Below are 24,962 nucleotides of genomic sequence, written 5' to 3'. Positions count from 1 at the left end.
ATATAGTCAAAATGTCTCCACCAACCAGCGTTCGGAACACAACTCCTTTCAGCAGTCCAAAAAGTTCTGTTAAATGACAACAGAGGGGACAGGCAACAAGAACCATCAGTCAAAGAGGGGAGGGCAAGTTCTTCTCTTCCGGGTCATGTTGGGGCGCTACCGGAACTGATCGAATTGGTAGTCTACAGTGTTTCTGGATGTTTCAGACTAAAGCTGGCGTCAGCATGAGACCACTACCATCTCGTAGCTCCGTCGTGGCCATTCCACGAGCAATCATGGTAGCCGCTCCCCACCAGAAGCCTGCGGGAGTCGGAGGCCCCCAAGACTTTTGTAGAATCTTCACGGCTGAGGGGACGCTTTTCGAGAATGGGACCCAAGCCCTATCAGGGAAGCGTCCGAGTTCAAAGGTGTCCCAGGGCCATTTTAGTGGACCAGGCCCAAAACCGAAGAGCCGGCCGCCATTTTGAGAGTCCTGTGGCAGCCGGCTATCGCTGCACCGCAAGAGTGGGCGCAATTCAGCTGGATGGTGGGCAAGACGCTGTAGCCGCAAGAGTGGGCGCAACTCAGCTGGATGGGACCAGGTTCAGAATTGAAGAGTCATCAAAAGGCAAAAAGTTCCGCCGGATCCCGGGAGCCGGCCGCCTATGTCGGGGGCGATCTCAGGCTACACCAGTGCTATAAGACTTGGGGAGGGTGTCGGAGCCAAGCGTCTTCTCCGAGTCCATGGCCATCACACCGCCCCTCAGGGGCCTCCGTCAAGCTGTTTAGGAAGGTAACATATCACATTGTTTTCTAATGCAGTCAGGTCCACAAACGACACTCACTTACTTTGAGAATAGTGAAGCTGCAGTAGGTGGAAATAAGCTTCAGACAGTGTTACAAGCGCTGCTCAGAACTCTTAACTATGGCACCCAACATCCAGAACTTATGCTATTTGAGAATGGCAGTGACATCGAAGCATCTCAGGGACCAAAACCATTAACGTACTTTCACGTATGAAAATCTTACTTGGGGAGGGGGCAGGAGCGAAGCGCCCCCTCCCAGTCAGCGCCACCACACCGTATGTTGAAAATTTGAAGCCATCGTTCTACAAAGTCAACCAAACTTGGATTAAAAATCTAGAAAAATGTACAAACTGAAAACCAGTTTTGGTCTGCATAGCATCAGTAGCAACGCTTGAGTCAGCTTTGTGTCAAGCCGCAAATTTGATTCAACAAAGCACAGACATTGAAAAAGGCTCAAATTCAGAACTCTAAACTATGGCACCCAACATCCAGGAGCTTGCCATCCGGATCTTGGAGCCTTGTGCTGCTTTCGATCTATTCACACATCGGTCCACTACTGACATCATCTTATAAACCAACGTTATGTAAATAGTTTTTTAATAAAATGTTTTACCCTGTTTCTTTGCTGGTGTGTTGTCTATATTTTTAATATTTGCATAGGGTTTGTCGTTATTTTGTGCGGGATGGGTGATGGAGCCGAGCTGTCTTGCAGCCCTCATGGTGTGGAGCTCAGTTCATCTCACTATTTTCGTATTTCTCATGAAGGGTTGTTCCTAATATTTCTATTTTAGCGAGGTCAAAAAGAGATCCAATTAGTGGCCTACTGATTTTGCTCGATTACTTTTATTTTTTTTACACGATTTTTCACTATCTGCAAAGACTAAACAGAGTATTGCAACTTTGTGCTTGTTTGTAAATAGAGAATGATCCAAAGAGAACCAATTCTAAAACAGTAAATACTTGGACAACAATCAATCAAATGGAGAGACAAGCAGCCACGACGGATTACAACGGGGGTAAAGGCCTGCGTTAACTACCCCTCAGTATCTGCAAAGAGAGAGTACTACTAAGACAAAAGAGGGGAGGGGGGGGTGCAGCGTTCAAAGCACATCAGCGTGCATAAATACGAAAATGTTTTTATTTATCACGTACTTGACATTTTAAAGCTTTTCATATTTGCTATTAAAAAACCAATGAAATTCACAGAAAAAAACCATAGGTTATAGTGGATATATAGTTAGGAATTTGCATTTACAAAACCTTGAAAATTCAATGAAAAAACCATTGGTTTTAGGCCATATATAGTTAGGGATTTGCATTTACAAAACCTTATTTTACTCGCATAAAACCATTGAAATTCCATATATAGTTATAAGCGCTAACTATATATCGCGCACCCGCAATCCACTGCTGATGATGTCACATATTACATCATTCATGACATGGTTAGTGACATCACTGATGACATCACTGATGACATCTCAAATGGCATCACTGATGACATCACTGAAAACATCTCATTTGACATGACTGATAACATCACTGATGATATCATTCATGTGATAATACGATGAACCTCTTCAGACTCTAATATAACCTTAGATACAATCAGTGTAAACAGACACTCACAGACTGTCACTCATCCATGGAGTTACTCACACACCTAGTCAGTCATGCAAAGAATCAATCACACCTCCATTTCCTCAAATATACAGTTATACAAACTTTACTTATTCAAACATATACTAACACATATTTACTCTCTTATACAATCCCTGATACAAGTTCACAATGATCCATACAGCCACTCACACATTCACTGGCTCTTATGCACAGTTATTTATATATGTCAACTCTCACATGTACTGTGTTTTACATATGTACTTACTTTGACATGTAGCACTGAGATATCCATTCACTCACCAATACACTCATGCACACAGTCAACCGCCCATACAGCTGTTTCCACATGCACTTTTGAAACCATACATCTAGTGAATCAACTGCTCACACATCTATGCACAGAGTCACACACCTCCCAGCCACCCACACACACACTCAGTATCCCATACAAATACTTGGGCAACCAATCAATAACCCATATAGTTACTCATATAGCTACTTATCAACACATGGAACAGTTTACAGAACAACAGACATAATGATGCACAAATTAAGACAGTTTAGTCATTAACCCATGCACTCAGTGAGACACATTTAATCACTCACTCATACAGTCAGTCATGCACCTACTAAATCCTTCATCCAGACACTTATATATCCACTCATTCTTCAATATGTAAGAGATATTTTAACTTTACAGAAACATACAGTCACTGGATGATGTCATCAGTGATGTCATCAGTGATGTCATTTGAGATGTCATCAGTGATGTCATCAGTGATGTCACTAACCATGTCATGAATGATGTAATATGTGACATCATCAGCAGTGGATTGCGGGTGCGCGATATATAGTTAGCGCTTATAACTATATATGGAATTTCAATGGTTTTATGCGAGTAAAATAAGGTTTTGTAAATGCAAATCCCTAACTATATATGGCCTAAAACCAATGGTTTTTTCATTGAATATATATATATATATACATATATAACAATTCAAAATGTCAGTGCGCTCAATACCTGGTGCAGGCAGCAACAGGTAGAAACCTTACCCGATATTGAAATTCAGAAACACAAAGGATTTCGCACTCCAGAGACAGGCTTCATAGTTGCTTTATTTTCACCACCACCTGTCGTGGTGAAAATAAAGCAATGCTGAAACCAATCTCTGGAGTGCAGCATCCTTTGTGTTTCTGAATTTATATATACCTATATATATATATCCACATGAATCATTACGAGAAAAGGCGCCCTTCCAGGTGGACCAGGGCTTTGTTACGATATCACTGCTTTACTATTCCAAAAGAAAATCAAGCTATAATATAACACAAAGGAAGCCAACCAATGACCACCTCTGCCATGGATTCCCTCACAAGCTCCATAGTGCCCCTCAAATCTCAATAACCACTGTGTCTCAGATTCATTTACTTTTATAGCAACACTCACACTAGTGTACGGTGTCAGAGCACTGTACACCACACACACATTGCACAGAGACATTTGTACATCAGTTTATAAGAAATGCTACATCATACAGGACATGGTGTAGTCTAGCAGTAACATGCCATCTATACTGGTAGGCAATATAGTTTGAGTCCTTATTCTGGGAAAGCACGAAAAACAAAAGAGCACAGAAGCAGTAACCCACTTAACTCTTTACATATTCACTTTGCTATGTGCATGCCTATGGCTCTCCTGGAAGCCAATGGTGGACCCCACAGAAATGCCCATATATTCCTATATATATATTTTCATCATTGCCCCCACAGGGGGTCGGCCATTGAGCAGAAGGACGGACCCCTGCCAATATCACTACCATTTTTCTTTTCTACATTTTTTTTCAATATTTGAGGGGCAATCTCGCCCCCCAGGAAAATCCAGGCACATAAATGATCAAGTATGCCCCCATACTTGATTGCATGTACCCCACAGGGGGTCGGCCACTGATCAGAAGGACCGACCCCCTGTCAATATCAGTACCATTTTACTTTTACTTTTAACAATTTTTGAGAATCTGTGTGTCACTTCCGCCTCAACTCCGGACCACCACCGCCTCGCAGGCACTTAAAACTGACCTCAAAATTCTCCTCCTTCAAAGACACTTCCAAATGTAATTCATGCCCTCTCTTTTATCTGAAGGAAGACCTTCCCTTATAGAAAATTCTATTCTCAATGACTATGTAAGTGCCTCCTGTGTATTTTTGTGGTTTGAGTGTCTGCCATCTATTACAGTATTATCCTTCTACTTGTGTTTGGTACTCTTTTGTAACATGCACACATCACTTTTCTCTTGTAACTCACTGTTTTCTACTCTTACATTTTGTTTGCTTTAGATACTTGCACAAATGCCACCATTGGCTACGTAACGTTTGATCTTGTGTTTGAGTATCTGCCATTTATTGCAGTATTATACCTCCACTTGTACTTTGTATGCTTCTGTAACCTGCCCACATATCACCTTTTCCTCCTGTAATGTACTGTTTGCTACCTCTTGTATTTGTTTGCTCACAATTGTCACTTTTGCCTCAGGTAACCTAACGTTTGCTTTTGTAAATTGTTCAGTTATAATTTTCACATCATGTATCAGTACTGATCCTATCGTGAAGCTCTCTGACACCTTCGGGTAACGTCTGCGCAATATTAAAATACATTAAATACAAAAATAAAATAAGTATGTCCCTCACAGGGGGTCGGCACTGATCTAAAGGACCGACCCCCTGCCACTATCGCCTCCATTTTGTTTTAAAAAAAATGTTTTTAATACTTTTTTGTGGCGATCGCACCTCCCAGGGAGAGCCTAGTTAATTAATTAAAAAATTTGCCGGGGGGGGGGCGCCTCATCACCACAAAGGCCGACCCCCCCAAAGACATCCCTGGTGTCTAGTGGGGTTTCCTGGCTGTGGATTGCAGCCCGCTGCGATCAACGACCAGGAAACCCTTTCAGGAAGGCCTCGTTTGAAAGGGGAGACTCTCCCCTTTCAAATGAGGCCTCTCTGAAAGCTGGGGAGGCCGTTTCCAGTCAGATTTCCCGCTCAGAGTCGAGCACGACCTTACCTGCTGCTTTCCTCGGCTCCGGTGGGGAAATCAGTGACGTCAGAGCGCCTCGCAGCGCGCTGACATCACAGATGGGTGGGAGGGGGGGTGGGGGAAGACAATGAAAGCCTTCCGCGTCTCCCCCAGTAAAAATAATTAAAAAGGAAAACTCTGTTGCAATGCACCGGACGTTTAATTACAACCTTTCCTGGTGACGTCCAAAGGACGTGTGCAGCACCAAGGAGGTAGTGCTTGCGTCGGCCATTGGGAGACCGAAGCACCAAAGGGGTTAAGGGCTGCAATCAGGCTTAGGTCGAGCTGTGATTACTTGTGTCAGTAGGTGATTTTTTCTCTTTTCATTATCTTACTGTAATCATTTTATTACGGTCACATTGTTGGGTTATTCTGTATACACGTGGATGTTTGTAGGAATTTTATGATTTTGTCTGAAAAAAACAAATAAAGTTTGTTGACGATGATGGTGTAGGTGAGTTGTTTGAATTGAGCTTGCTTGAGTATGGGGAGCCAGTGGAGCTCTTTCAGGTCTGGTTTGATTTATGTGTTGCATGGGAGGTTGAGAGTGAAACTGGCTGCCAATTTCTGAATGGTCTGCAGCCTACTGGTGAGTTTTTTGGGTATACAGACAAAATATCGAGTACAAAATATAAAATTGCACTAATATCGAAGTCAAAATATAGAATGGACAAAATATCGAATGGACGGAATATAGTCAACAAAAATATCGAATGTAAGGTAAGAAAATTAATATCGATTTTCATAAATATAGAAAGTAAAAATATCAAAGTAAATAATATAGGTATTAAATATATCGATTGTTTAATAATATCACATTTCAAGTGTTTTGTGTGTTAGTATATGTGTGAAAAGTGTACATTTATATTTTATAATTTTTTAAAGTTATGAAATGTATGTTATTTAATTTTTTCGTAATTTAGCAGGTTCTGGGTTTATAGGGGAATAGGGTGGGAAGTAATTTAATTATAATTAATTAAATATTTAAATTTATTTATTGGTATTTATTTTAAATTAATTGTTAATTAATTTTAATTGCTAATTAAATAAATGTTAATTGTCAATTAATTTTTATTAATTGATTAATTAATAATTCTGTTAATTTTATCAATGTATTTTCTTTAGCGGGTTGTGGGTTATTAGGGGAATAGGGTAGGAAGTAATTTAATTATAATTTATTAAATATTTTTATTTATTTATTGGTATTTACCTTGAATTAATTGTTAATTATTTGTAATTAGTAAGTAAATCAATGTTAATTGGTAATTAATTTTTATTAATTGATTAATTGATAATTATGTTCGTTTTATAAATGTATTTTCCATTGCGGGTTGTGGGTTTATAGGGGTATAGTGTGGGAAATATTTTAATTATAATTAATTAAATATTTTAATTTATTTATTGGTAATTATTTTGAATTAATTGTTAATTAATTTTTAATTGCTAATTAATTAATTGTTATTTTGCAATTAATTTGTATTAATAGGTAATGATTTTTGAACAATAATTTTTATTTTTATTTTTAATTGATTAATTATTATATTATATTAAATTGGTAATTACTTTTGATACCTTTTTTATTAATATTAATATTTAATTTAATTTTATTCATATATGAGGCATTTATTTTCTCTACTGTTGCACTCACTGGAGTGGGAATAGTAATTTTTACCCCTACGCTCTCCAACGCTTTCCCTACTGTTGCACTCACTGGAGTGGGAATAATAATTTTTACCCCTACGCTATCCAATGCTTTCCCTACTGTTGCACTCTCTGGAGTAGGAATAGTAATTTTTACCCCTACGCTATCCAACGCTTTCCCTGCTGTTGCACTCACTGGAGCTGGAATAGTCATTTTTAGCCCTACGCTATCCAACACTTTCCCTACTGTTGTACCTACTGGAGTGGGAATAGTAATTTTTACCCCTACGCTATCCAACGCTTTCCCAACTGTTGCACTCACTGGAGTGGGAATAGTAATTTTTAACCCTACGCTATCCAACGCTTTCCCTACTGTTGCACTCACTGGAGTAGTAAATTGTATCTTTCCGCTATCCTACGGTAAAAATATTGTATATTTTTTTATTAATATTATGTTAATATATATATGTTTTAAAAAAATTATGTTTATTATAACTTAAATTAATTATTTCATTATTTTAAGGTTATTGATGTATACTTTAGTATATTTTAGTTAATAATTTTAATATTTCATTAATTATAAATTATTTTTAAGACATTTAAAAAAATCAATAGTTTGACTAACTATTTCTGTAAACAATATTTTTGATTCGATATTTTTGTACCTACCTGTTTGTAGATAGGAATTCAATATTTTGTCATTCTATATTTTGTCATCGATATTTTGGGTATTCTATATTTTGATATTCTATATTTTGTCAGTGATCCAGTTTTTTGCTGATCACAGCATAGAGAGTGGTCCCTTAATGCAGCTTGCCAGTGACCAAGGTGTGCTGATGTGTTTATGGATGCTAATTGGGAGTAATTTGAAAATCTTCCACAGCATCTTCATAGTGTGGAAGCAAGGGGTGGTGACAGCTCAGTTAAACTATTCCCAATCTACTAATTAATGAAGGGAAAACAGTTGAGCACCAAGATGGTGGCTTGATCGTGATTCTCCTGAGCAGCCACGATTATAAAGCTCCATGCGGGCGTGCTAATGGGGAGTGCACAGTTCAAAATAGTGCCATCGGTGAGCGGAGACCAACAGGCATGTAGGGAGAGCTACGGGACTGTGAGAGGGTCCCGAGGCACCCGCAGCGGACTCTCCATGACTGCAGCCTGACGCATCTCTCGGAAGCCTGCTACAACAGGGGGCACGAGTGAGTCTACAGCGGGGCCACAGCAGTGGGAAGATGCTACAAGACCTAATTTAACCCGCAGAGCTGTGGCCTACAACAGCATGGCCAAGAGGGTACTGCTCCCACCAGATTCAGCATCGGATGATGCGGTAAGCTCTCTGTTGGGATGTGGATTCCTCCCTCCCGCACAATGATTAAATAAGTGCCTCAAATCAGAGTAGGGATGCAGAGATCATGGCCCATCTCACATTGGGAGTGGCACCGGGCACCTGTGGAACCTATTGTTGAAGGGATGCACTGATATGAACCTCCGTGCTTCCTATGGTTGGTCAAATCAACACCTATGGCTGAGGAGACCTGTGCGGCGACTGCAAGGTGGTGGAGATACTTGCGTCCTGCACCCAGTGCTTTGGTCTGGGGCTTGAAAGAATTGCTGTAGCCTTCTTCCTGCACTGTGCTTAATGCCACACAACATTACCTGGATAGAATAACTGGCTCCCTACCTTGCCACCACTAATAATCGAACAGTATGTGTCGGAATGACCCCAAACAGAGGCAGCTGACCTTTGAAGCCTGCCAGACCCCAAGGAAGGATGGGTGATTATGTACCCGGGGAGACCCTCCTGAGCATGCAGATCACCTGGTAGTTGGTGGTGCCTTGGTGGAGGGAACCACCGCCATTATAGCTGAACTAAGTGCTAGCTTTAAGGCCATAGATGCACGTTTTGATGAGCTGGGCGCACAGATGGATGGCATGCATGGCCGCCGGAGCAACATGAGGGCCATATAGAAGCTGCAAAGAAGCATATTTCTGATACCGAAGACAGATACGCCGCAATGAACAAACATGTGGAGCTCCTTCTGAAAACGTCAGCAACAAAGGCAGAGGACCTCGAAGCATGATCACATCGCAATAATTTGCGAATTAGAGGCATTGCAGAGTCGACCAATACTGGCCCCATGGAAACATTTGTGAAGTGGGTTCTGACTGATCTCTTCAGCAGGGATAGCTTCTCAACCACATTTGCGGTGGAGCGTGCCCACCGTTATCTTGCACCCAGATCTGCTCCTGGTGAGCCTACCCGTCTTGTCTTTGCGCAACTGTTGAATTATCATGAATGAGGTGTTGCGCTAAGGAGGGCCCGGAAGATGTATGATCTACACTTCCAGGGAATGTCTCTCTCGTTTTTCCTGGATTTCATGCCTATGGTGCAGGAAGCCAGGCGCAAGTTTCAAGACATCAAACAAACTTTCAGAAACAAGAATATTTGCTACACCATGTTGTATCCGGCACGCCTGAATGTACAGCTTGTTTTTGACACACCAGCGGAGGCAGTAGAACATTGGAAGCGCAGACCCAGTTTCCTGGAAAATAGATATGCGCAGGTACTGTGAATATGTGATTAATGGTTAGGTGCTCCTCGCTCCTTTGCGGTAACATTGACTTTGGTGCGGATTCAGTCAAATCCAACAAATCGGCCATTGTGATGTCTTTTCTTCTTGTTTTCTTGCTGAAATACTTCTGGATACTATTTTTAGATCTGGTGGGCAAAACACAATTGTGGAATACTTTCAGATAAATACTGGTTCGATGCCTCGCTACACCACCTTGTGGTAGGCCTTAAAGGTGTACATCAGAGGTGTTTGCATTGCTAAGCAATTTGGGGTACTTCACATGATCCGTCGGGAGCTGGATGGAACTGAGCAGGAGCTACAGGAATTGGACGTCCGGTCAATGAGTGACATGAATCCGGCTCCATTACATCAGCGCGCCAAACTGCTTATAGAATTCCAGGAACTGGCGCAGCGGGAGACAAATTACTTGGGGAAGTGTGCTCGCGCCGGGTGTATGGAGAGGGAGAAATGCGAGGGCACACTCTGGCATGCTTACTTACTCCCAGACACCATGCCACTTACATTACGCAGCACCAAGATACAAACGGTGCCCATGTTACATTTTGTGTTGCCATGCAATCTTGCTTCTTGTCCCACTACACTTGCCTTTTCACTACTTGCTCACCACCGATTGGTGAATTGTTGACAGGATACCTAAATGAAATAGCGATGGTGTGGCTTGAGATGGGACAACAGGAGTTCCTCACCTCACCAAATGGCGCAGACAAAATTACTGAGGCCATAAATAGCCTGGAGGGCTCATGGGTCCCTGGCATGGATTGCCTCACTGGGGCATTTTATAAGGCTTACAAGGAGCAACTCGTCCCGCAGGGGTAGAGGAGTTGTGCTACTGGCTAGGGCAGTCGACCTCCAATCTGGGGAACCGAGTTTAAGTCTCGCAATAACGCTGAACATCCTGTGATTCTGAGCAAAACACTTAATCTGCCCGTGCTTAACACAATGAACGCGTCCGTCTGTAACGCAAATGGTGCTATGTAAAGAACTCTGATACTCGATATGGGTCAAGTTTGCGCTATATAAAACTCTGTAAAATAAAAAATAAAAAAAGTTATTAGAGTTTTATGCAGAAGAATCTGACTCAGGTGAACCTCCCTCCAATATGTGCGAGGCAATAGTAATGTTACTATTAAAACCGGGTAAAGTGGTTGACAACTGCACCTCGTATTAGCAGTTATCCCTCCTAAACCAGGATTACAAAATATTAGCTAAAGTACTGGCCACGCACATTTCGCTTATAATTGGGCAGGTATTTCCCCCTTTCAGTCGGGTTTTATGCCGAACAGGTCCACATCAGTAAATGTACGCACAATACTTGCAATTATTAACAAGCATAACCCTGAACTCCCTGCCGCAGAGATTATATGGGATGGTGAAAAATCATTGATTCCTTAGAGTGGGTTTTCTTCCATGCAGTGTTGAGTAAACTTGTTTGGTCGCTGGTTTGTCTTCTTAACACTAGCCAAGGCGCACAACTACATATAAATGGGGTACTATCTAGTAAATTCGCACTGACAAGGACCACTTGGCAGGGTTATTCGTTATCCCCCCTGCATTTTATTATCGCATTGGATCCACTAAAGCAGCATCTGCAGCATCTGCAGGAACTGCACTTGCAGCAGGGGATAGGGTTTCATCAGGGCTCCACAATAACATCACTATATGCAGACAACGTCCTTTTGTTCATCCGCGAGCCAGCTCTAAATCTTCCTCCCATCAGAGAGGTGGTGTGGCTTAGTGTCTTCTCTGGGCTGGTCATCATTTGGAAGAAATCAGAACTATTTCCTTTGATGGATGCCCCCACAACTTTCACGCTGGAGTTCCCAATGGGATGGTGCGAGGAACCCCCCCAAATACCTTCGGGTAACTATACATCGCGTAGCCTCGGAAGTAGTGCGGCTAAATTTCGGTCCGGCCATAGATAAACTTTCTGGACAGATAAATCGCTGGATTGAATTGCCTTTATCGATGGCCAGGCGCATTGCAATAATTAAGATGGTTGTACTTCCTAGGTTTTTGTATCTTTTTTAACATTCCCATCCCCCTGACAATAACCTTTTTTAAAACCCTCAGAGGGATGCTGACTCAATTCATATGGATGGGAAGACAGGCATGAGTAGGCTGGAAGACACTTATTCAACCCTTCGAGAAAGGGGGACAAATTACGCCAACCCGTCCTTACACACTTTCCACTATCCTTCCACGCGGGCTCAGGAGAACCCCAGCTGAAATCCATACCTTACAAACGATGAGTTAGGCCTGGGAGGGCTTGCGCAGGTACCTGATAGCTGTACACTAGCACTCTCCACACTTAGTGATTTCAAACAATCCCTGGATAGCACCCACAACTGAAGTATTGACATAGCAGGTACTTACATGCTGTCAAGTGCACAATATAGGAGGCATGTTCAAGAATGGTCAATTACGAACGGTGGCTGATATAACGGCGGATTGGGATGTCAGCATGCTTGATTGCTTTCTGGTGCACAGAATGAGGACTGCGCTGGCTACTGCGCTTCGTCCTGAGACTGATGAACCCGTGGAACTACCCCCATTAACTACGACTATTGCCGCAGCAGATGGAGCCATTTAGTCTCTAGACTATACCGACAGGTACAAGTGCTGTGACGGATGATGGGTAGTGGAGCTCGGGCAGTCTGGGAGAGGGATTTAGCACACCCTATGACTGACGAGATGTGGGAATATTGTTATGAACGGACACGTCTAGTGTCCAATAATTATCAACACAAACCTCTGCATTTTAAATATGTTATGCCAGTATTACTCGCAAAGATGGACCATTCAAAACCAGACCATTGTCAGAGGTGCGCATTTACACAGGCTGATTTTATCCATTTGGCATAGAACTGCCCTGTGGTGCAGATGGTTGAGACTGAGATTTCACACACATCCTTGCTTGCCTTATTTGGATATGTCCTTCCGTTGAGTCGGCGGATAAGGCGCTTTTCTTTCATTGCATTAGTTCTGGCTAAAAGACTGGTCTCGCTGAATTGGGGAGGCACTGCACAACCCTTGGTGAGTATGGGGCTGAAACGGCTGCGGGAAAAACCAATAATGCACAAACTGCGCCTGTGCGCATAAGTAGAATAGGTTCAGATTAGGGGCCTCAAAAACTCTTGGATCAAACGGCTGCACAAGAACACCACAACTGCATCTGGGCTTCTTACCTCCCCATACAAACAACAGTAATGCCGACTGGAGTGTCTTAAAGAGTGCAATGTTCAGTCGAATATTCATAAACAGATAGAGAAGTTTGGGCAGTATAGAATTTTTTTACATCGCAATCTGGCCAGCGAGTGATAGAGGCTATCAACCTGATCAGTGATCCTTGCAACCACTCGGCCATAGTTCACAGTAATGACCTGATCAGGGTCTCTGTGCAACCATATCCCCAGGTATTTCACAGGATCCTGAGTCCAGGTCAGAGGAAAGTCCAGCTTGACCTCCCGCGTGCCAGCCATTAAAAAGGAACACCATAGATTTTGCCCAATTAATCCCTAGGCCGGAGAATCTCTTGAATTTGACATATTTGCAGAGCAATTCTGATAGATAAGTAGCCGGTTCACGAACATATAATAGCATATCAATCGGCATACAGTGAGACCATGAGTGGTCTCTGCCGAAAGCGTAGTGCAGCCCAGGCATGCCGCTGGCGCTATTTACAAGCCAGAGGCTCCAGTATCAACACAAATAGCTTCAGCGATAAGGGGAAACCCTCTTGTGGGCCTCTACCGATGGGAAATGCCGGGGGACACCCAGCCCTTTACCCGTACCCTTGCTACTGGTTCATTGTGCAGCACCTTAATCCATTGGAGAAAGAACTGGGGAAGGCCCATTCTTGTTAAAACAATAAACATATAGTCCCACTGAATGGAGTTGAATGCTTTTGCTGTGTCAAGCAGCACAGCCACTGCCTGAAAGTCCGGCTCAAAGTAGTGTAGGGTGGCAAAAACAGTGTGCAAATTATGCATAATTGACCTGGCCACCACAAAACCCGCCTGGTCAGGGAGAACCAATAGAGGGATAAGCTGCAGGAGTCTATTAGCAACATCTTTGCCAAAATCTTGGTGTCTATATTAGTAATGGAAAGAGGCCTATAGGAGTCGTACCGATTTGCAGCCTTGTCTGGCTTCAAAACCATCACCAAAAGGGCATCCTTTAAATTGAGTGGGAGGTGCCCAGTGTCATATGCCTCCGCCTGGGGGTCAGGTCGTCAATATCATCCTTATAAAATTCGCTAAGGAGCCCGTAGAGGCCAGCAGCCTTGCACATGGGGAGTGACATACTGGCAGATATCACATCCTCCACATCAAAAGCTGCGTAAGATATTCCCTCTGTTCCAGAAACACTCACCCTAGGGCCACATCGACAAGATAGGAGTGTATATCCCCATCGGCGCCGAGGCTCTGTTTTGGTATAGATTAAAGCTGATTACTGCCTCGCTAATCTCAGGTGTAGTGTAATGCGCAATACCCTACATTCTCCTGTGGATGTGGAGCTGCTGGCTTTTGCACCAGCGAGCGGCTAGGCCTGCCCCCCTCACCGTAATAGCAAGCAATGCATTGTCTCGATTTGTGCACCAGATCCTGGTCCACCGTGTCAATATGCTCCGTCACCCGAAGGCGTATCACGGATAACACCTCAGAAGAAGGGTTCTTCTCATATTCACGCTTCAGCACAGATATTTCCGCAGCTAATTTATGGATTCTACGTCTAAGATCCCTCAATACATCGGCTTGCGCACCCATACAGAGTCCTTGGATGGTAACTTGAAAGGTTTCCCGCAAGACTTCGGCGCTTTCACCGGTAATCTCATTTTCCCTGAAGTAATTTCAGATTGCCTCCCCAACGGTGTGTTTAAAGACTGGATCATTCAAGGAATTCAGCTGCAGCTGCCATTCGTAAGGAGGTCTCTCACAAGTGGGGACCTGTAGCTCAAGGACCATTGGGGATTGATCGGAGAGCGTTTTAGCCATGTGTTTATCCTGAACCATTCACGTGCAAGCAACCTCGGTGGCGAGCCAACAGTCCAAGTGCAACCATGTGCCATGCATAGAAGAAATAAAGGTGCTCTCCCGCTCTCCAGGATGTTGTAAGAACCAGACGTTGTGCAAACTCCCTGCATCCAAAAGTCCCAGCAAAACTTCAGAAGCCTACTTAGGCTGTGCAGTCTCACACCCCTCACTATCCATATCCGTATCCAAACAGACATTATATTCGCCACACCAGATTAATTTCACAAGAGGTAAACCCGAGATGCGGCGCCATGCATCAACAAAGTAGGACGGATCATCAATATTCGGCCCGTATATATTAACTAACAGCACATTTGCTCCACCCAGTTGGCCCTGAACCAATACCACACGGCCTTGCTCATCTGTTTCCGCCTGACTAACAGTAAATGGTGCCCTCTGTTTAACCAGAATCATCACTCCCATTGAGTTAGTAGAGTAAGGGGATGCAACTGTAACCCCTGCCCAACGTGCACCCACATTTTTCTCCTAGGCTTTAGTAAGGTGCATTTCTTGTAGAAAGGCTATTTGAACGTCCATCCTGTCTAAATAGGCCAATAAAGATCTCATTTTCTTGGGAGTGTTTAGGCCACGTGCGTTCCATGTTAGAAGTTTCACTTTACCACTCATCACACCTGTACACCATTAGGCACCAGAGAAGAATAAGCCAAAAAACATGTGCCCACACTCACCTGGATTCATTATGCTGAGGAAGATCTGTGCCATTTGTACCCCCAAACCCCCACCCACTCCAACGTCCCCATCTCACTAAAGCCATCCCATCTCAGTCTAACCCAACCCAAACAAAAACACAAAACAGAACTTTGCATGCCGGGAATTCCCATTTGGGGGCATCGGAGTGCATCTGTCCTCCTATAACGTAGGAGGTGGCTGAGCAGGTCTATTACTTGTGCCTAAACATATACAAACATTCAAGCAAGAAACTAGCACAGAAGAAGCTCGCAAATGTATGACAGCATAAAAAAAACCTGACCTGTAAGAAAGCGTTTAGTAAACAGCGCATTAAACAGTTCAAAAAGGGCTAGCATGGTAATTGAGAAAGAGCGAGCAATCAGAAGTGCGCTCCACACTCATACTGGCCTCGGTGTCTGATAAATTTTGGGACTCACGCCGTCTGTTTCAGTTGTTTCGCATGCCCCAGTGCTGCTTTGGAGTTAGTGAAGATTTTGGAGTCTCCATCCAGACCAATCTTCAGACGAGCAGGGTATAACATCACATAGGGGACCTTCTCTGATTGCAACAAATTTTTCACAGCACCAAACTCACTTCTTGCAGCTTGCACAGCGACCGTAAAGTCTGGGAAGAACACAAGGGAGTTGCCTTGATGTAGAATATTGCCCTTATCCCTGGCCATATGTAAGATACTGTCATGATCCCTGTGATTTAAGAGTCTCACAATAATTGGGTGAGGGGGAGCGCCCGGGACAGGCCTTGCTGCAAGAGAGCGATGAGCTTGCTCGACAATGAACATGGCAGACAGATTTTTGGCATCAAAAATACCCTAATGAGATCTTCAGCGAATGACTCAATTTTGCCCACATTCGTAGATTCAGGAAGCCCAGTAATTTTGATTTTATTGCACCGGGACCGGGCCTCTAAGTCCTCATTTTTATGATTGGATGAGAGCCATTTTTTCCATGTTTAGTGTCTTCCCAGCAACTTCACTCAGACCATCTTCCGTCGCAGATACTCGCTGGTCAACCTCACCCATGTGGATATTCTGCTTTTTGAGCTGTGCTGACATGTGGACTAGGCAGTGATTCACGGCCGCCATCATTCTCTCGATAGATGGGAGGCTTCACTGCATTGCCAGCAAGGTCATCTGAAGCATGGGGGTGTCACCCTGGGCATCAGCCTCCGAGTCTAAAGCCGCTTTATGCTGGGATTTTGTGGATCCTTTGCCTGTCCCTGGGTCACATAATTAGATGTCGCTAAAAGCTGGGCTGTGTGTATTCCTCCGAGACAGCCACACAGAAAAGAGAGCTTAGGTGTTCCTGGATGGGCCATCGCTGGCAGGATGGGAGGGCGGCGCTGGGCACAGTCCTACTTGCATTCGAATAGACTGTGTCCTGCCTCCATACAAGCGGTTGCTCACCTCATGTAGTTAATCTGAAGCCAGTACAGGGTAGACAGGATGCCGAGGGACAACCAAGGAAAATCTGTAGAAGCTTCTACCAGCTCCCAGAGAAATGGTACCAGATACAGATATTGAACCTCAGACACCACTTCCCCAGTACTCTTTGGGACCTGTGGATACTCTACCAGGAAGAAATACTTCTGTGGTACTGAAAGTACTCCCACTCTGCATCTGCTGTACTGCTGATCTGAAGAAACTGTTGTCCTGTTGTGCTGAACTGCTACCCTTTTGCCTGCGTGAGTAGGACTGGATCTGCATTCATTGAACCTAGTACCCCAACATGACCCTAAAGGCTATTTGTCTGGTCTCTTGAATACAGCCTCAGGGACTGAAGTCTCCAACAACCTTGAACCTAGCACCTAGACTCTGCCATCTCTTAGTTCTACCCTGCCAAGTGTTGCCACCTGAACACTGGACTCTTGGAAGTAAGCCTGAAGGTGTTCTGCCAGCCCATCTGAGGACTCTGCATAATCAACGTATCTCCTTTACTTTGCTGTGCACATGCAAGTTGAACTGGCACATCGCCTCTGCTGTGTGTGTTCCCCTATAACAAAGGACTGCATTGACACCACAACCGTATCGCAACCATCACTTGTGCGATGCTTTTCCAACACAGGCCCTCATATCCCTCATCAATTGCAGCCTCTATGACGATGCAAGCTCTCACATTGTTGCCTTGCAGCTCATTGAAACTGATGCATCACCCCAACAACACGATGCATCCCCAACACTGGACTTCGCATCTCAACCCCTTGTTGATGGGATCCTTGATGATGTACCAGACCTCGCATCTCAGCTCCGCTGCACCTCGGAACCGATGGATTGCCTCAGTTGCACCACACATCTTTACAGTGGAACCTCACACCACTCTGTAACCAGGAACTGTGGTACTTTGTCCAGCAGGCCTAATTGGGTCCCTGTAGCCAGCCTATGCTCCTTCACGGTCTGCCTAAATCTGTGACTTTGTCCTGGCCTGGCAAGACCAGATGTCCACAGTTGGTACTTTTGTGCTTGTTGCCACTATTTTCCCTGACATCTTTAATCTTGCATATCTCCAACTTTAGTAATTGGATTTTTGTTGTTTTAGTCTTGCCTTATGTATTTAAAATGTCTATTTTTCTAACAAGTTGTGGGATCCTTTTGTAGTGTGTTTTCACTGTGTTACTGTTTGAAGTGCTGCACAAATACTTCACACATTGCCTCTGAATTAAGCCTGACTGCTCTGTGCCAAGCAGCATCTATTTCTTCATCGAGGCAAAGTCTTGAGTGTACTCTTCTTTGTGACCCTGAGGGACTGGACCGGCTGGTGAGTGTGCATGATTATTGATTTTTTAGGAAAAGGCAAATTATATGGCATGATGCACTATATTTTATGGGTGTATTACCTTATTATTTTTAGACGTAAACACTGCCTGTTTTGCCCCATCGCTGGAAACGAGATTACAACAACAACAAAACCTAGGGGCCGATTATGATTGCGGTTTTTCCGCATCCTCGAGGCCGGCGGAAGCCACCGCCGGCCACGAGGATGCGGAAAAACCGCAGCGGACTGACCAAGGACCCACCGCCACATTAGGATGGCTGGTGGGTCCTGGTTTCTGTCCGCAGCTTTTCCGCCGCGGTCGGCTTACAACCGCGGCGGAAAAGCTCTGATATGGTGACGGTGTCTCTCAGACACCGTCCGCCATATCAGGATGGGCTTTTAAAAGTGCTTTTCCGCGGCGGGTTTTCCGTCGTGGAAAAGCATACGGATCGTCACTGCGGGGGCCCGTTGCGGGCCCCCTAGGTGAAGGGGGTGTGGGGGGTGCACATGGGGGGTACCTATGGTACCCCCCTGCATTTGCATGCAGAAAGGGGCAGGCACCGCGCGGTGCCTGCTTCTTTCTGCATGCAAATGCAATGCGTGCATTTTTAACATTGCCGCGGGTGCAGCTTGAAGCTGCACCCGCTGCAATGTTAAAAATAGAGGATGTGACCGCCAGGGTGGCGGTCACATCCTAATTGCACAGGAGGGAACTCCGCATGCCATGCGGAGGTTCCCTCCTGCTCTGGGGTCGCGGACGGACGCAAGTCCGTCCGCGATCCTAATCGACCCCCTAATGTCTTACTTTAGGAAGGTAGACTTGTGTTTTGTTTTCCATTCGCAAACCAACCTTGTAGATGATTTGCAGCAGCACTGTAGGAAATTGTGAACATGTAATGAGACCGAGAGTTTGACGCAGAACAGACCATGCAACATGGACCAGGGAGGAGAGGCAAACCTTTTCTTATTCAGCCCAGTCATGTCATAGAACTTCAGTTGATGGTGCATTGTTGTCAGGCAGACACCAGTTGTCTGTAGTATGGTTCAGATAACAGCTTATGCAATGCATGCTTTTCTTGTGCCTTCAGCTGCAAGAGCTCTCTGCTTTGCATTTTAATTATCTGCATTGGAGAGAAAGTGTTTCCCTTCCCATGCCTCTCTGCACTTTTTTCAACATTCTAAAGTTTTCTAGAAGGCAAATTTATGCTGTTGCTTTGCTGGCAATGAACTTTAGAGAGGGTAAAATTAAGAAACACATTACGTCCAAACATGGCTTTTAGTGGGATTTGGATAAAAAAAAGTGTGGGGTAAGGTACATAAAAGAGTCATCACCTATGTAATAAAGGGAGTGGCTTAAACATGTAACCACCATTTTTTGTATTCCTTTAGTGAGAAACTCGACCTATATTTTGGTGCCTTTCTGAAATTTCTGTTATTACATCCAGAAAATGGGCAATTGTCATAAACCAGACAAGACTTCTGGCTTTGTCAGTGGTTGTTATCTCTTCAAAATAAACAATGATTTTGTGTAAAATAATTAATATTGAAAATTTTTGAATGCTGAAATTGGGAAACTGTGAATTAAACATTGCAAAGAACTGTGGAAGGGGTATTCGGCAGCAGATTGTCTCAGCCACTCCAGTTGTGTTCACTCTATGTTCTATGGTAGACATGTATGCCCTTTTCATCGCCACATCTCGCTCATCTACATAACTTTAACCTCATTTCTTTCCCCCATCAGCAACGCCTGTTGACTCGCTCCTGAAAGCACTACCTCACATGTCCTTTCCTTCACACACACCCACTTACTTGAAAAAAAATGCTTTTTTTTTGCTTTAGCCTGGTCAATATGTTTACTACTGTGTACCTCCTTCACAAATATTTGCACAGGATCTAAAGGGGAGACTCCATTCAGTCTTGCCTGGTACCATAGGCCCTCAGACTTGATTGTCAAGACAGAAATTCTTTGAAATATGTTATCAGTTTTCCTTTACAAATGCCTATAATACCTGCATTTGTGGTCCACTTATCATGGACATTGTGCTGAAAATTACATCAAAGTAAACTATTTAAAAAAAATATTCTTAGGGGGCTGGGGAGGGGGGAAACCTCCCTCACCCCTTGAAGCCTTCTAATAAGTATCGGCATCACTAAAATGAATTCATTGCTCTTGCACCCCACCACCTGCCACTGGTGCTAAGCTTACACAGGATGGAGCACAGGAGGGTTTGCATGCGACTTCACTCTGACATAGATTGTGCTTCCTGCATGAGTACAGTATCACTCCCCTCAACCAGCAACCCAATTTCTGACACCCCCAGTGAGCAAAAGTTGTATACATTGCTGGACAGATACTTCCTTGAATGCACAATATATATGGCCAGAGGCTGGCCTCTAAAGCATCAGACGACATGGTTAAAATGTTCCCAATATGAGTGGGAAATGAAGACTCTGATTGAGAGTGAATAGAGATTGACAGTGATTTCTTGATTTGAAAAGAATCTGTTAAAGGCTGCCCCATGTAGACACATTCCATCCGTGAGTATCCTTCAGCTGGTGGGATGGGTCATTTTCTGAACCTTTTTAGTGGGATATGTGGCAGGCAGCTTATACTTGACCTCAACTGTGTAGTTTCAGATTGTTTACCATTGTTGTCCTGGTGTTCACTATACATCTGCTCTGCAAACTTGGCCAAGTCCAACCCCATTTGCATTCAACTCTTAAGGTAGTGAGAGAAAGCTATCAGTTGATTCTCAGGGAAGTAGTGTAGGGATGATCAGCCTCAGCCCTCCAAATTCAATGAATAGCAACATTAACATTAATCTTAATGTCCATTATAGTGCGGTCTTTAAAAGAAAGAAAGAAAGTTAGTTACTCACACATTTGCATAGCACGCTCCACAGTTCAATGATAGCACAAGTTAGTGTCCTTGAGTGTGATCCACTTGTAGATGCTACATATTCCCCAATCTATCTCTACTCCGTCCAGGGTGATCCAAATAGTTCTGGGATCATCTTCCGGTCATTTCAGCAACAGCATCAGACTCTGATGCAGTTGATATGGCCCACCATCAAATGTGCTCAGTTTGTGTTTGGTCTTAAGTTTCATCAGAATAGGTGATACATAACAAGTACTCTCTTGCTGCCTTATATGAGAGGCAGCCCTCCCGCACACCCAGCAGGGGTTTTGGTGGGTTGGCTAGTCTGCTGACATGGCCAGTGTCTAGCAGTGTGCCCACCCATTGTCAAGCAGAGATGATACGGCAGCAGGGTCTGGGAGGCTTTATTTAGTGTCGTGATATGGCCCAACATGGTCGGAAACATTTAGTTTCTGCTGGATGAGCAGCATTAGTCTGAGGTTGCAGTTCCATTGATATGTTTTCTGGACATATCTCTTAAACTAAGCACAGAAATTAGTTCTATTGACCTTATGTCATAAGTGACTTAGCCTACAGCCAGCCTACAACCTAAGGAGCATTACTTGAGTGGTGCTTGAGGCCCTGGAGGCTAATTCGAACAGCCAGGTCTTGGGGGCCATTCAGAATTCTGGAAGTGATGTGATGATCAGGAGGTGCTTGGGAGGCTGTACCATGCCTTTGCTGTGATGTGGGGGAAGGAGCGTCCTCCACTGCTGCTTCAGTAGATGTGGGGAGTATGTTCAATTGAAAATATTGCTGTTGCAATCTTCTTGATGGTTGGTGGGAGTTCAGGAGGTGGTTAACGCTGATGGGTCCGTGGTTGTGTAGGGCCTTGTGTTCATTGGTTAGTTGCATAAATTGGCATCTCTTCTGTATGGGGAGCTAGTGGATTTTCCTGAGGTGTAGGGTAATGTGGATTTGTCCGGAATGGCTGAAAATGTGTCTGGATGTGGCATTCTGCATGGTCTGAAGTCTCTGTAGAAGGAGTTTGGCAATTCCTACATAGGCGGCATTGCCGTAGTTCAGTCGGCTGGTGATGAGGGGTAGTGACTTGAAGATCTTATAGGTGAGCTTATTGTCAATGATGATTTCTAGGTTTATATTGTGGTTGGAGGGAATGAGTGCAGGTACCAGGTTTGATGGCAACCAGGAGTCATTCCATGTGTTGCTGCTGTTGCCAAAGATCAGTACTTCTGTCTTATCTCTGATCAGCTGCAGACAACGTTAGTCATGCATCTGTGGAAGTTGATTCTGGTGGTAGTGGGGTCATTTGTGAGTGAGAGGATGTGTTGGGTGTCGTCTGCATAAAAAATTATGTTGAGACCATGGTATCTAACAATGTTGGTCAGTGGGGTAATATATGCGTTGAAGAGTGTTGAGCTGAGAAATCTGCCCTCATGTGATCTCCTTTGGCTCAGAGAGGAAAAGTGGGAGGTGGAACCTCTGGGTTCCTCCATTGATGAAAGAGGTGATCCATCTAAGCATGTCTCCTTAGATACCAATGTGGTGGAGTCTTTCGATAAGTGCGTGGTGGGTTCAGATGTAATTGTTGGCTGTAATCAGGACGGTTTTGACACTGTCATTCCTGGTGAAATCGGAATTGGAAGTGTTGAGTAGATGGTTTTGTTCCAGGTGTATCATGAGTTGATTGTTGATAATCTTTTCCAGTATGTTCGCTAGGAATGGGAGCAGGGGGTTTGGTCGGCAATTTTTGAGTTTGTTTGGGCCGGTGTTTTTATTTTTGGAGTAGTGGTCTTACGTTGGTGTGTTTGCAAGCGTCGAAAAATGTTGCAGTGTTGATAGAGGTGTTGAGTAGGATGGTGAGTTTCTGCCCAATCCTTTGGTTTCCAAAGTGAGAGGTCCTATGGTGGAGTGTGAGTCGGGGTGGCAGTGTTTGTTGTGGCGTGTGTTGCCATGTCCGAGGTTGAGTATGTAGAGCTTGGCAATGCTGTAACTTGGGGTGTGGGAGGGCCATGGGTCATGGTGCTCGGCTCGGTCCAAGTGCTAATGGGCGTGGGTGGACTTGTCTTTTGCACGCCAGGTGCAAGCCTGCTGGGCATGTCCGCAGCATAGTCGTGCTGCGGCCTGCTTTAAGTAGGTTCTCGGGTAGGAGGCTTCTGTTGTCAGGAAGAATGGTGAGTGGGAAAACCCAGTCGGGAAAACCCCAGCGGGAAAACCTGGGCAGCTGCGCTGTCACTGGATCAGTTTGGAACAAGCAGGAACAGGAGCCCAGAGGAAAGTGGCAAGCTATGTGTTCAGGTGCCTAGTGGAACCAAATCCTTTTTTTCATTGAGAAGAGGCACACTCAAGAACACTAAGAAGCTAGGACTATAATTTGGAGATGTATTAAAATCCTATCCTAATGCATGCAAAAAAGAATACTAATTATTATAAAAATCAATAGGACAGTGGGAATTATACTAGTCAGGAGGAAGAATCATTGGCAATATTGGAACATTATGATGATACTATAGGACTTCTTTATAGCAACATCCCCACTGCTCCTTTCCGTAGGCTAAGTAAGCAAAACTTATTTGAGTTTCATAGATGGTCCACACCCACGTACCTTTTCTGTGCAATTGAAGCAATGTTCAGGAAGGAAACAACAGTTGCTGTTCTCTTTCTGGCTCAATGGCCATGTCCTCGAGTTGGCAGATAAGCCAAGTGAGGACACAATGTGCCTTCTTCCTAGCCTGCCACAAAGAAATGCATTTACAGTTAATCCTCAGTATACAATCCCTGAACATAATCCCTCTCTATTTAATAATAGTTCATTTCAGTGTGTAAATACTTTGTCTGAACATTGTTGGACATTTTCAAATAAACAATTATTAACAAAAGTCCCCTCTAGGCCTCTATGATGCCTTGTTGATTGTTTAAAACAAATAATATTGAAAAATAATGCAAATATGAACACAAATCGATTCAAGCAAACTGAATGATCATGTTGTAATAAATAAAATCATTAATATTTGTGTTTTTTAAACATATACTTAAATAAATGATAATGTGAAAATTCTAACAATAATTGGTGCAGCTGAGCCAAAGGCAATTAAGTCAGTTGCAGCTCTAGCCAAGCCCACATCCATCTTGCAGTTGCAGCTCTAGTCTGGACCAATGTCAGTCCTGCAGATGGAGCCCCTATGTGGCCAATGTAGAGTACAGTGCTGCCATTCCTGCCAGGGATGGAGATGAGAGACAAGATAAAAACCCACAGCCACTATGATCCATATTGGTTCTCTTTTTAGCAGTCCACTTTTACTGGGCATCCACTGGCTACTGGAGATGTACTGGACCACACTCTTATTGGACATTCTCTTCTTCTACCAGGCTCGGCAGGCTCCTTTCCCCTTTCTGGAACTAATCAGCACTCTTTTATAAATTAAAATACTCAAGGAATTTCCACAGGCAGCCCTATCTCTCTTCCGACCACTTCCCACTTTAGTCGCTTGGTCATCTCCCTCCAGTCACAGGAATGCAGGCAATACAAGTGCACTGTCTAGATCACAATCCTTATCATCTTCATATTGTACAAGGCCAGGCCAGGAGTATACTTAATGAATAACCATGGCCTCCATTAACCTGTTATTAGACAAATGCATGCATACTTAACATGCATTCATAATGCCAGCACAAAGTTCTGGGCATACACACAGAAGCGGGATTGTACACAGGTGAGAAAGTAGGCTTCATCCTGAATGAAAGAGATAAATAGGTCTCGTCACACTGTTGAATTCTCTTAACCACAGCATGCTGCCACCACATTTCTATGCACTATACCCATGATGGTGACAACGGCCATCTGTCATCAATAAAAGCATGCTGGGTGTAAACCTCCAGG

The sequence above is a fragment of the Lissotriton vulgaris genome, chromosome 7 (genome assembly GCF_964263255.1).
Source record: "Lissotriton vulgaris chromosome 7, aLisVul1.2, whole genome shotgun sequence".
Classification (NCBI taxonomy): domain Eukaryota; kingdom Metazoa; phylum Chordata; class Amphibia; order Caudata; family Salamandridae; genus Lissotriton; species Lissotriton vulgaris.
The sequence above is the reverse complement of the archived record's forward strand: the minus strand, read 5'-3'. Positions refer to the sequence as shown.